The sequence below is a fragment of the Scyliorhinus canicula genome, chromosome 19, assembly GCF_902713615.1.
Source record: "Scyliorhinus canicula chromosome 19, sScyCan1.1, whole genome shotgun sequence".
NCBI lineage: Eukaryota > Metazoa > Chordata > Chondrichthyes > Carcharhiniformes > Scyliorhinidae > Scyliorhinus > Scyliorhinus canicula.
In genome coordinates, this window is record NC_052164.1 from 80,869,726 (window position 1) to 80,884,157 (window position 14,432).

A 14,432-nucleotide genomic window follows, 5' to 3' on the forward strand; every position below is an offset into this window, starting at 1 on the left:
TAATTTTCACAGTGAAACAAATTAACATTCTAAACAATCTAGCGACCCAACACACTCTGCAATATTGTAATAACATAACCAACTCCCCCCCCCCCCCCCCCCCCACCCTAGTGCCTAACTACCCTTATATTAGATTCCCTGTCTATTATTTTACACTGCCATGCCTCTCATTTTCCTCACCCCCCCCCCCCCCCACTTTCTGTTTACGTTCAGTTTTCCTTAAAGAAGTTGATGAACAGCTGCCACTTCTGAGCAATCCCCTAATTTGAACCTCTCAAGGCGAAATTAATCTTTACCAGCCTGAGAAACCCTGCCATGTCACTAACCCACACTCCTGACTTTGGAGGCTCCGAGTCCCTCCATCCCAGCAAAATCCATCTCCGGGCCACCAGGGAGGCAAAGGCCAAAACATCGGCTATTCTCCCCCCAACCCTGTTCCCTGGATCTTCCGATACCCCAAATATTGCCATTTCTGGGCCCTCCCTTCCAGGACCTCTGACATGAATTCCGCAAATCCCTGCCAGAACCCCCTCAACCTGGGACATGCCTAGAACATGTGTACGTAGTTCGCTGGGTTTCCCCTACATCGCCCGCACCTATCCTCCACTTCCTCATGCAGCTAAAATTCTAATGGTATCTGTCAAATGCACTCAGGCACAATCACTGGGCTGTCTTGTCTCCCAGGCTGCCATGACATCAGCTACAAGGACAATACTCATCTGAAAATGACATGGTCAAAGTCACTTTCAAAACACTCCCAAATCGTCCATCTCTTATAAGAAAGTTATCTACAAAAATACTTCCAGAGAGTTTTTTGCCAGTTTCTATGGATTTTTCTCTTTCAAAGTTTTTAGTTCATATATGAAAGTACCATTCCATAATCAGGTACCTGGCATCAGCTCAGTCACAATCATAATGTTATATCCAGCATATTACATCACCGTACTAGTTTGCCTTTTTAAAATAGGTTTTTCAACTCCCTTCTCATCCCTCGGCTGATGGCATTGAAGAATCTGTTTGCCAATTTAGTGAGTGTTTAACTGTTGGTGCTGCGACTGTAAAATACAGGTTTTCTTGTACATTTTTAAAAGAAAATAGTATTACTTTTTAATTTAAAGTAGCCAATTCTTTTTTTCCCAATAAAGGGGCAATTTAGCATGGCCAATCCACCTACCCTGCACATCTTTGGGTTGTGGGGGTGAGACCTACGCAGACACGGGGAGAATGTGCAAACTCCACACGGACAGTGACCCAGGGCCGGAATTGAACCCGGGTCCTCAGAGAAAATAATATTTAACAATAAAAATCTTTATTATTATCACAAGTCGACTTTACGTTAACGCTGCAATGAAGTTAATTTGAAAAGCCACTAGTCGCTACACTCTGGCGCCTGTTCGGGCACACTGAGGGAGAATTCAGAATGTCCAATTCACCTAACAGTACGTCTTTCGGGACTTGTGGCAAGTGTGGTGAATGTATTCACCAGGAGATGTAGTGCCTGTGTAACCTTTTACCTTTAAGGATTGAGCTGGAACCCCGGTGGGCTCCACCTCTGGCTCCGCCTCCACAGGACGGTATATAGTCCTGCGCCCAGTGGGTGGCGCTCATTTTGTACAGAAGTCACTGGCAGGCTGGTTCTTGTGTGTAATAAAGCCTTCGTTCACTTGTTCAAATGGTCTCGCTGTGAATTGATGGTATATCAATTTATTACACAAACAACGTCACTATGGAAGCCGCTCTCAAGCCAGAAAAACTCGACTTCGACGCCCGTACCCCAGATGCAAAGGGGATCTTCTCTCACTGGCTCCGCTGCTTCAAGGCCTACCTCGGCTCCTCCGAACGCCTATCCCCGAAGATCGCAAGCTGCACCTCCTCCACGCCCGGGTGAGCCATCGAATTTCAGTTTTAATCGAAAAGGCGGCGACATATGAGTCAGCGGATCTGAAGCGATTCTGAAGAAGCGCTTCATCAAGCCTGTAAATGAGCTGTTCGTGCGGCATCTGATCACTACCCGGTGGCAGGGCACAGGAGAACCTCTGGACGAATATCTGGAAAACCTGACCCTACTCGCCAGAAACTGAAATTACCAAGACGTGACGGCTGAGGAGCACATGAAGCTGCAGATCCGAGACACCGATGTGGCTGGGGTCCGCTCTAATTCCGTCAGGCAGCGACTGCTGGAAAACGGGGCTACCGACCTGCAGGACACAGTAAAGCTAGCCACCTTGTTAGAGGTGACCTACCAGAGCCTCAGCGCGTTCCCCGTGGACCCAGCGAGCCCCACGTGGTCCCCGCCGATGCGGATGTCGCCAGACCCAGCCATGCCACAGGCCTGTGCTGCGCGGCTGCCCACCCAGACCGGGGGACCGTCGTGCTACTTCTGCGGCCAGGTCTAACACCCACGGCAGTGTTGCCCATCCCGCTCTGCGACATGCAGCGACTGCGGCAAAAAGGATCACTTCGGCAGAGTCTGTCTGGCCAGATCGAAAGCCCAGAAGCTGAAAGCTCCTCAGGCCCGACCCACAGGAAACCCACGCAGAGGCGAGAACATGCAGACTCCGTACAGACAGTGACTCAAGCCTGAATTGAACCGGAGACCCTGGCACCGTGAAACAACAGTGCTAACCACCAAAACCCAATTTAAATAAAATAAAGACAGTCCAGCTCTCTCACATGCATTCAAGAGTTCACACAAACACACACGCGCACACACACACACATATAGTAAATCACAAGTTGGAGGAAAATTTTAATTGTTTAAGAGTGCAATAGGAGATCAATTATACTGTATACAGATCCTGTAGACTGATGACTTGCATGGTTTCAGATTGGGCTCAATAGTTTTTCCAGAGACTGCACCAAGACAATTTAAAGATATTGCCATGCAATTTCTGTCTTTTCTTCAGAGGTCATCTGCTGCTGGGTTCATACTTAAGATGCTGGCTGAGGCATGTGTTTGGTCAAAAGACAGGCAGGACACAACATTGCTCCGAATTCTCCCAGAGGTAATAGTTTCCCAGTATCTAGCCTCTCAAATTATGTTATCAGATTAAAGACTTAAATTAGAATACCTCCAAATTTCAAAACCCGAGCGAAACAAGCCACGTTTATGCACATCGTCCTCAACATAAATCATCCTATGGTATTTGTGGTGGGAAAGAAAGGGTTATTTTACGAGGCAAGGTTGGGCCTGAATCTGAGGGAGTTTAGAAGAATGAGAGGTAATCTCAGTAAAAGATATATGATTTTGAGGGAACAAAAGAGAGAGCATGTGGATGCAAAGATTATATTTCCCCTTACGAGAGTGACTAGAACTATGAGACACAGACTAAAAATGAAGAGTTTTCTATTTGAAATGAATGAATAAATGAAATGAAAATCGCTTATTGTCACGAGTAGGCTTCAATGAAGTTACTGTGAAAAGCCCCTAGTCGCCACATTCCGGCACCTGTCCGGGGAGGCTGGTACGGGAATCGAACTGTGCTGCTGGCCTGCTTGGTGTGCTTTAAAAGCCAGCGATTTAGCCTGGTGAGCTAAACAGAGATGACAAGATATATGAGAAGAGGGAGTTGCTCGTCTGTGGAATTATTTTTCCCCAGAGAGCAGTGGGTTAACGATTATTTTAAATTGTGGAGATGCCGGTGTTGGACTGGGGTGGGAACAGTAAGAAGCTTCCAACACCAGGTTAAAGTCCAACAGGTTTGTTTGGAATCACTAGCTTTCGGAGCACAGCTCCTTCATCAGGTGGGTCACCTGATGAAGGATCTGTGCTCCGAAAGCTAGTGATTATTTTAAGTGGAGTTAGATAAATTATTGATTGACAAGGGTGCAGGGATAGAGAGGAAAGTAGGAGTTGATGCCACAACCAGATCAGTCACAAACTTACAAATGGCAGAGCAGGCTCACCGGGTCGAATGGCCTGTTCCTGCTCTTCATTTGTATGTTTATTCTGGTTAATCTGGTGAGTTTGCACTATAAACCTTCAGGCCTTGCTCAGTTCTTCCCAAAAAGGATTACAGGTTGTACACTACTGAAGCATAACGTCCTTGAGATAATAGTCAACATTCAATTTGCCTTGCTGATAAGCCTTTAAACCTATGTATTAGATTGTAGTGATTTATGTACACGATCACCTGAATTCCATTGTTCTTCTACAGCTCCCCAGCTCTCAATCCCTCACCACAGAAAATATATTCCAGTTAGCCTTTTTAGATCCAGTTCAATTAGCTCAGTTTTCCACATTGAACTGTCTGCCAAAGCTTGGCCCACTCATTTAGTCTGCCATTTCTGTGCTACCATCCACACAACTTACTGAGCCTCCTAAGAGTGTCACCTGCAAACATGGCTGCAAATGGTTCCTTCATCCAAATCATAACACACATGACAAAAAAAACTAAGGTCCCAGTATAGAGAATTGGGGAACACCAATTGGCACACCACCTAATCAATCAGAGAATTAGCCATTTCTCTTTGCCTACCTCCCAAACAATTATCTACTCAAGTCACAACGTTACCTCCAATCCATATTTAAATGATCAAAAATTAACCATGAAAAAATGCTGGAAATATTCAGCATTGATAGAGAAATAATATTTACTCTATTTCTGTCTTAACTGATACCGTCTGATTTGCTGAGTATTTCCATAATTTTCTCTTTTTATTTTGGATTTCCAACATTGGAGATTTTGTTTTGTAAAATTTAACTGTCTTGATTTCCTATTCCTTCTTACTCCTCTAGCTGGAAACCTGATGGATTGTGCTCAGCACCTCTACAAACTGACATGAGAACTCAAGTTAATTAAATAAGAGCAGACACAAATGCTCGGCGTGCAACAACAGAGCTGCCATATTTTGCACCCGCCTACCATAGCATAAAATTGTACAAATTAAAATAGAAACATTGCCCTTGTTTAGTCATTGCTGTGTCAGTACAAATTTGCATTAAAACTAAGGAACTACCAAACAACAGTAGCTTGTCCCCTACAATCATTTTAAGTGTTGGTGATTTTTTTTAAAAGCAAATTATACGTTTATGTCATTGGCTAGACCAGCATTTATGCCCTGTCCCGAATTGGCCTTGAGAAGATGATGGTGAGCTGCTTTCTTGAACTGCTGCAGCCCATATGTTGTAGGAATAACCAGAGTGAGGAATTCCATGATTTTGATGGTGCAAGAACAGCAACATAGTTCTAAGACAGGATGGCGTGTTGCTTGGAAGAGAACATTAAGGTGCTGGTGTTCCCATGACTCTGCTGCCATTGTCCTTCTCGGGATAGAGGTCGAGGCCGGGATTCTCCGAGCCCGCTAAGGGTTGGAGAATCGGCAGTGACGCCGGAAATTCCCGCCAAGCCACTCCGACGCCGGGACGCGATTCTCCGGCGACGGGAGAATAGGCACCAGCCGCACGGTCAACGCAGCGCCGGTCGGGGCGGGTGCGTGCGATCCGGGGGGGAGGGGGGGGGGGGGGGCTACCTTCTTCCACGCCGGGCTGCTGTGTCGTTATGCCATGTTGCGCAGAATCGGCCACTGCGCTTATGCGCCGGCACAGAAACGGCTGCCATGTGCATGCACGGACCCGCGGCAGCAGTGCAGGGCCTCATATCAGCACCCTGTGGCCATGAGGCTCGTTGACGCCGGCGTGAAACACTCCGGTGTTTACATCGACGTCAACACTTGCCAGGACTTTGGAGAATCCCGGCCCATGGGTTTGGAAGGTGCTGTCAAAGGAATCTTGTGAGTTCCTGTAGCTCATCTCGTAGATGGTACAAACTGCCGTCACTGTGCATCAGCGGCAGAGCGACTGAATGTTTGTGGATGGGGAGCCAATTAAGCAGACTGCTTTGTCCTGGATGGTGTTAAGTTTCTTGAGTGTTGTTGGAATTGCACTCATCCACGCAAGTGGAGAGTATTCCATCAGACTCCTGACTTGTAGATGGTGAACATGGCTTTGTGGAGTCAGGAGGTGAGTTACTCACCAGAATTCCCAACTTCCATTAGAGCCATAGTACTTATATGTCTGGCCCAGTTCAGTTTCTAGTCAACAGTAACACCTAGGAGGTTTATAGTGGAGGATTCAGCGATGGCAATATCATGGGGAGAAAATTGGATTCTCTCTTGTTGGAGATGGTCTTTACCTTATGCTTGTGTGGCACAAATGTTACTTACCACTTATCAACCCAGGCCTGCTTCCAGTTGACATTGATTGATTCAATCCGAGTGGCGAATGACGTGAACATTGTGCAAACACCAAGAGCATATCGAACTCTGAATTTAGGATGGAAGGAAGGTCATTGATGAAGCAGCTAAAGATGCTTGGACCTAAGACACTATCCTGAGGAACGCCTGCTGAGATACCCCGAAGCGGGGCTGATTGACTGCCAACAACCACAACCATCTTCCTTCAGGCTAGGTTTGACTCTAAAAAGTAGAGTTTTCCTCCTGATTCCCATTGACTTCAGTTTTTCCAGGGTTCCTTGCTGCCACACTCAGTTAACTGCAGCATGCTCACTCTTTTGTTCATGTTTGGTCCAAGGCTGTAATGAGGCAGGAGCTGAGTGACCCTGACAGAATCCAAACTGAGCAAAAGTTAGTAGGCCAATGCTGCTTGAGTTCCACTTGATAACACAGTCAACAACTTCTTCCATCACTTTGCTGATGGGGCCATATTTGGTTGGATTGTATTTGTCCTACTTTTGTTTGGATAACACATGCCCAGACAATTTTCCACATTGCCAGAAAAAAAGTGTTGTAGCTTTACTGGAACAGTTCAGCTAGGGGTACATCTAGTTCTGGAGCAGAGGTCTTCAGTACTATTGCCAGAATGTTGTCAGGGCCCAAAGCCTTTGCAATATACAGTGCCTTCCTCCGTTTCTTGATGTGACATGAAGTGAAACGAATTGGCTAACTTGCACCTGAAATGCTGGGGGCCACATGAGAGGATCGAGTTGTATGATCCACCGTATGGCTGAAGATGGTTACAAACGCTTCAGCCTTGTCTTCTGCACCGATGTTCTGAGACTAGCTTTTAATACCAGATTTATTAATTGAATTTAAATTTCACAAGCGGCCTTGGTGGGATTTGAACTGATATTCCCAGAGTATTAGCCTGGGCCTTTGGGTTACTCATCCAATGATATTACCACTATTCCATCACCACCCTAGTACTAAGAGATGTACGACTGGTTATTCCCATGTACCAGTAGCATTCATGGTTTATGAAGCTCACAATGACATTTCTGTGCATTACCATACATAGAAATATATAGGTGTCCAAGAAAAGAACAAGCAATATTCAAAACCAATCCAAACTTAATAACATAAATTTAAGGCAATGAGATTTTTTTAAATTCTTAAAATAAAATCAATAATTCCCCCAAAGACCTAGTTGATCTATCTAGTAATCTCTGCTTCAGGTGTATATGTGTGGATACTGAGTGATGAGAGAATTGAATTTAGCTGTGAAGCTTTCCATTAGCAAATCATTTGCCTAAATCAATGTCAAAACTTATTAATAATGATTATATGAGCAAAACGCTGAACAGGTTAACATGTCTACTGGATAAGAAATCAATGCCTTCAGGGCAGGGAAAACAGAAAAAAAGGTTTTAAAAAAAATAAAGCAAAATGCTCACCATTGTGAAGATTTTGCTTCTTATTCGCTTCCTTGTCAAAACATACCAACTCATGCTGGGAAATATTTCCACACCAAACTGAGTAATTTTTTCATGCAAGACTAGATAGTGTTTTAGTCAGCTATGTGACATGGGAAGCATCATAGCAAAGTTCATTCTTGTCCTCAACAGATAGCCATCCACCACCAACCAGGCAGAGTCCAGTTAACTCTGAATAGACTCATGAACTTTCAAGTTTATTTCATTAATTTACAGAATAGTACAAGGATCGTAAAGTACTTTACCAACTGATCAGCCTGGACGAACAAGTTATGCAAAAGATTTCACAGTACCTTATACTTGAATACATTTTAAGTGGGTACCAAGATGAGAACAATGGCCTCTGACCTGGGAACTTGATTCTCATTGAAAATCACCATCACCAATAGTCTACCCTGGACCACTCACGTTGATGCAACAGTCAAGAAAGCCCAACAATGTCTCTACTTCTACGGAAGTTAAAGAAATTCGGCATGTCTGCATCAACTCTCACAAACTTCTACAGATGTACGATAGAGAGCATCCTATCCGGCTGCATCACAGCTTGGTATGGCAACTGCTCAGCCCAAGATTGCAAGAAACTGCAGAGTGTGTTGAACTCATCCCAACGCATCACATAAGCTTGCCACCCTCACATTGATTCTGTATACACCTCCCGCTGCCTCAGGAAGGCAGACAGCATTATCAGAGACCCCTCCACACAGGCTTTGCCTTCTTCCATACCCTTCCATCAGGCAGAAGGTGCAGAAGTCTGAAGACCCGCACATAGAGACATAGGAAAAGCTTCTTCCCCACAGCTACTAGACTCCACAACGACTCTCCCTCGGACTGATCTGTTCCCTGTAAGAACACTGTTCACGACGCCCTATGGTGCTTTGTCAATGTACTCTGTATATTTCTTTTTTTTGTCTACTATGTACATACTGTGTACGTTCCCTTGGCCGCAGAAAAATACTTTTCATTGTACTTCGGTGAATGTGACAATAAATCAAATCAAACTGATGGGTGGTGAGAGCCCTATTTGTAACAAGTTGGCAATTCGGTCCACATCCAAAAATAACTGGCACTATCCTGGCAATTGAACATGTCACACAAGGTTGGTGTAGGAAATGGAAAACAATACTCAAGTAGTAAGGGGCACTCTTTTTAGATCGGAACCAGGCAACATTTCTGATATACAGAATGGAGTTTTACTTTGCATTTAGCTGCGCTTTACCTGCCCTGTATGTTTGGGGTGGGGGTGTAAAAATGCTAAATGCTATAATCCCTAGTTCTCACAGATCTGGAATTGTTAAGCAAAATGAGACTTGAAAGAATTTATGTTCTCCTTATTGAAGAAGGGACTCTTTCTGATCATATTTTCTCATGATTAGGCTATATAGAGAAATTCTGCATAATGTGTCAAAATAGTATTGCTACTTAGGTCTCCAAAGAAATTGAGATATCAAATGCAAGACTTTTTCAATGTTCATTATTGTTTTTACTGGATTTCTGAAATGTGTTCATACTAAACAATACTGTTAATATTTGGCTTACATAGTTCATGTGAAATCCTTTACCTGAAAATAGTGCCTTATTCCAAGAAACTGTTTTCTTTCAAGTGACAGCTCCAATAATGGAGAAAGTTTGTTAAGGACTCGGCACAATTCATCTGCACTTCTGTATATATTTCAAAATAGGACATCTTGTCTTCCATAGTATATGATTCATAGCTGTTTCAGTATAAACAAATTACATTGACTGATTTAGCCTGAATGATCAATATTTAGTGTGTGGTATTTTCCATCAATCAATAGCTGCAACAACAAGCCAATTTAAACTCCTAATAAATGTATCATAAATCATAGTTAATTAGATCCAAATTAAAATACGATTAGATGAAACAGACTTGTGAGACACAAACACTGGCAAAGGACTTGGAGGTAAATGTGGAAATGTAATTAATTTAATTCCAATGGTGGAAATTTTACATAACTATCTCCAAAAGGGAAGAAAACCAAAGCTCAGATTTCAGATTGCAAAAGACATGACCTGTTTCAACGAAAACATCAGGCCATTTGCGTGAGAAAATCCAAACGTTAACAAGAACTCTTGTCTGGAGTATGTTCTTATGCTCCATTTTGCTAATGTTTTCAGACACCTGGGTATCTACTGCCTCCTCTCTACTACATTGGTCACAATAAAACAGTAGTAAAGCAGCTTATGGTACAGTATCACACAATATTGATCAACAATATAAAAAAGGGACCGCGAGTGTATTTGACATGATCAATAATACAATCTTGACTAATTTACACCAATACATCCCCCCAAGTCGATTACTTGTACAACATATCGTCATTGGAATAAGTCTTAACAAATAGAACTAAAAATTGGCTATCCAGAGAACTTCATAATTTTTTAAAAGGAGAGCCTCGGAAGGCCAGCTGAAGGCTAAAGAAAGTAAGTTAGAGAAATTATAAGTAGTCACAAATTTGATAATATTTGCTATGAGGTCGACATTGTCTGGTAAAAACCACCAAGTCCAATTAAACCTTGGATTTGAGGATAGCCTAAATTAGTGGGATGAAGGCTTCTTCTCTGAAGTTCATTGTATAAAACTGTCCATTATCTGGCATAAATGTAATTGTAATTAATAGCTTAGAGGCAGTAAGAATGAATGGTGGAGAATTTAAATGCATTTAAGTTACCTTTAGTTGGGCTAAATCTTATACTTGATTGGTGTAGCCAAAATTCAGCCAGCATGAATATTTATTTATTAAAGAGATGGGGGCTTCGCTGGCTATTGTATTTCTTATTGTAAAGAAAATGTCCTCCAGTAGTGCTTCGTACAATCAGTCTATTTTTATCTGTTACGATGAGCAATCTTTGAAAACTTACAGTCATTGACATACAATGTTTATAACACAGACTTTGCATAACCAAAGTTTAATACCTAGTGACAAGAGATACAAACATGGAATAAAATCTCAGTACTTGAATGAGCGTATTTTAATTAAGAGCTTCCAATAAACCCATAAAATATGAAAGTGAAATATAAACAAGAAAATGCTGTAAAAACTCAGTTGGTCTGGCAGCATCTGTGAAGAGAAAAATCGTATTTACTTTTAATTTAGAGTACCCAATTCATTTTTTTCCAATTAAGGGGCAATTTAGCATGTTCAATCCATCTACCTTGCACATCTTTGTGTTGTGGCGGCAAAACCCATGCAAACACAGGGAGAATGTGCAAACTCCACACGGACAGTGACCTAGAGCAGGTATTGAACCTGGGACCTCAGCACCATGAGACTGCAGTGTTAACCACTAAGCCAAGAAAAAGTGTTAACATTTAGAGTCTGTGTGACTTCTCCTGAGCTAAAATGAAGTTTGAATTGTTATAATCAGGCCTAGTGAACAGGCATTTGTCTGAAATTCACTATCAAACTTCTTTTAGAAGCGTTATCACACAATCAAAGTTTGATGGTGATAATAGTGCAGGAGCTAAAAGTACATGGCATCATAATATGCCAATGCTCTACCAACCCGTGTATTTTCCACCTCCTTTACAAATACAGAAGGAACTGAATTGGAAACAATACATACCATAGTATATAACAACCATCATATTGAATCCGAGTATTAACACCCGTTTGAAAGTTTAGCACCATTAATAACATTCATGACACCTATAGCAACATTGCTAAGGTCTTATATCCTTAATTGGGAAGTAATAAAAAGCTGCTTGAATTCTAAATTAGCTTGAACAATAGCAATGAACCTTCTCCGACAGGTTTGTTAAGCACCTCCTTCCTCCCCCCCCCCCCAAAGTCTATTTGTGATTCAAAACAACGATTACTTCCAGATGTACTCGAACAAAACGTAGCCTTTAAAAAGCCGTCTAGCGTGAGTTCAGTGTTGCCACTTAAGAGCACTGGAACTTAGAACGTCAAGGGGCTCCTTTAAGGAGGTCAGAAAAGATATCCGACCTTGGAAAAAAGGTACTGGGAACAGTTCTTCAATTCCCTGAATAACTGTTCTACATGTTGCAGTAACTTTCCGTGAACACATTGTATCAGCCTGGAGCTGTCAATCGACGATGTACTCAAAACACCAGCAACTTCTCCACTCTATATGCTTCACTTACCTTAACTTTAAGCACAAAGTGAAGAATATAAAGCCTTGCTTTGATTCTATAATGTTTTAGAACCGGGACACCAATTTCCTCCGCTTTCGAAATGCCTTTTTCTCGCCGCTTTAGATTTCCTGTCAAATGCAGCAAACATTTACCGGCTTCGGGGCAAGGGGTGAGAGTGGAGCTTGTGACTCGCTAAATGCAAGTTGCTTAACTTTTGCAATCACAAAATCCTAAAATATTGTTAGAATTAGTAGTGAGATAATGTGTTAGACATACACAAATATAAGTTCAAATTATATATTTGTGAACGTTGACATTTGTAACCCAGATATTCCCCTACCCCCCCAGTCTAGTAGTTGCCTCCATTCACTCGAGCTCGGCCAGAAGAGTGCGAATTGTGGGGGCGAGAGATTATAATTGACAGTTGCATTTACCAATCAGTGGTTGCACTGCAGGATCAGTAGCACCCATACACCAATCATTCCCGGCCAAGGGGCAGAGCCTACATTGTCCCATTGGATACAGTGCATGGCACATAGTCTGTGTCAAAATGTAGCAGACCACCGAAACCAGCCTATCAGCAACCAGGGTAAAGTACAGGCAAGACGTTTTATTGTAATCTATTTATGTTTTATTTTCGGGCAGAAAGATTTGGGGAATATCATCAGTGCGCATTTCAGACCACCTTCGTGGCATTGCAAAATACTGCATTTGAAGTATACATCCGACTCGCAAGATAAGAAAATGCTTGTTTTAGATACTTCTAAATTATTTCACTCGAACCAAAAACGTGTATTTGCAAAAAATCCAACCACGCTGAAAGGAAACACAAAACTACGCTTAGATTCTGGAATCTAAAACAAAAAATAAAAAATGCTGGATAATCTCAGCAGGTATGACAGCATCTATGGAGAGTGAAGGGAGCTAATGTTTTGAGTTTGGATGACTCTGTGAAAGTCATCCAAACTCGAAACATTAGCTCCCTTCACTCTCCATAGATGCTGTCAGACCTGATCAGTGTACATCTGATGGTAGTACTCTTGCTAGTCAGAAGGTTGTGTAGGTCAAATCCTATCCTAACACTTGAGCATTCCAGTGCAATACTGAGGCAGTGCTGCAGTGTCTATCTGATGAGAAGTCCAACTAAAACCATGTCTGCCCTTAGAGGTGGACCTAAATATACGGAGGATTAGCCATGCTCTCCTGGCCAATAGCTAACCCTCGATCAATATCTAAAAGGCAAGATTATCTGGTCATTATCATGTTGCTTTTCTTTGGGTGCTTGCCGATATACAAATTGGTTGCCATATTCCTACATTACCGCATTGACCGCATTTTATTGGCTGTGAAGTGCTTTGAGTCACATGAAAGTTACTGTATGGATGTAATGCTTTCTTATTTCATGTACATATCTAAGATTATCTGCGGCCTTGTATCAAGAAACGACTGAAAGGACTGGACACTGCAACGGCTGTGGACCATGACAATATTCCGGCAACAGAACTGAAGACTTGTAGCTCCAGAACCTGCTGTGACCCCAGCCAAGCTATTCCAATACAGCTACAACATCTATCAGCGGCAATGGGGAAAATTGCCCAGTTATGTAAGAACCAGGACAAATCGAACCCTGTCAATTCGCTTCCCATCAGTCTATTTTCGATCATCAGTATGTCAAATACTCCCAAGTCGGGCGTTTGTGAGCGGAGCGGCTGCAGCAAAGAGGCTCCAGCAGGTCCACGAAATCGAGGCTTTTTCACGGGGGGTTTCCCGGCGGGGTTTCGGTAGAAAAAAATGAAAGTCCCGCAAAATCGGGATCCGGTGACCCCCCCCCCCCCCCCCCCCCCCCCCCACGCACGGCAGCAGAGCGCAGCGCTGGACAAGTGGTGGCCCGGACGGAAGCAGGGGCCAAACCTGCAGGAAGGAAGGAACGGCAGAGCAACCCCTCCCCTCCCCCACCGGCGCCGACCACCATGAGGCAGGAACAAAGAGGGACTCCCGACCAGAAGCCTCTCTCTCTCAACCCTGGGTGAGTAAAAAGGAAGGAAAAAAGAATTTTTGCAAATAGGGGGGGGGGGGGGGGGGAATTCTTTTTTCACTTTTTTTTCCTCACCCAAAACAAGTTCTCCTGAAAAGAATTTTATAAAAGAGGAAAAATAAAGTGGGAAAGGAGAGAAGGGAGGACAAACGGAAAGGGGAAGAAACAAAAAAAAGCGGGGGAAAGAAAGGGAGGGGAAAATGAAAAAAAGAAGAAAAAAAGAAAGGGAAGGGGGGAAAAAATGACAGAAGGGGGCCAAAGCAGAGGGAGAATGGGGCACCAAAGGCAGAAGGGGCAATGGGCGAGCCAGTTCAGACAAGCTAATCAGCGCACAAAGCAGCGGAACGGAAGTATCGCCGCATCAAAAAGACCTGGGAAGACAGGTGCATTCTCTCCCAGGGCCAGGGGGGAACTGTAACTGGAAGGCAGCCTTTGCTGAGGCGTTGAGGAAACATCAGCAGGTAAACAAGGCAGAGGCTAGGGCAAACATAGAGGCCGCAGTGCAGGCAGCAATGGCCAAGGCCCTGACGAAGGTGCAGCATGCCCTGGGCAGAGCAGCGGAGAAACTGGAAGCCGAAGGGGAGAAACTGAAGCCCAAGAGGTGACCATT

At 43.4% G+C, this 14,432-nt stretch overlaps 1 protein-coding gene across 3 annotated transcripts in view; it reads right to left on the reverse strand.

Moving 5' to 3' along the window:
* Positions 1–14,432, reverse strand: part of gramd1ba (GRAM domain containing 1Ba) — an 808,348-nt gene that overhangs the window by 571,118 nt on the left and 222,798 nt on the right. Inside the window, exon 1 of one of the 3 annotated variants that reach the window (XM_038778917.1) lies at positions 11,797–11,966. The exons of the other annotated variants lie outside the window; for them this stretch is intronic. The gene's annotated coding sequence lies outside the window, so the exon portion shown is untranslated. Of the gene's footprint in view, positions 1–11,796; positions 11,967–14,432 lie in introns of those variants that run through there. 3 annotated transcript variants of the gene reach the window in all.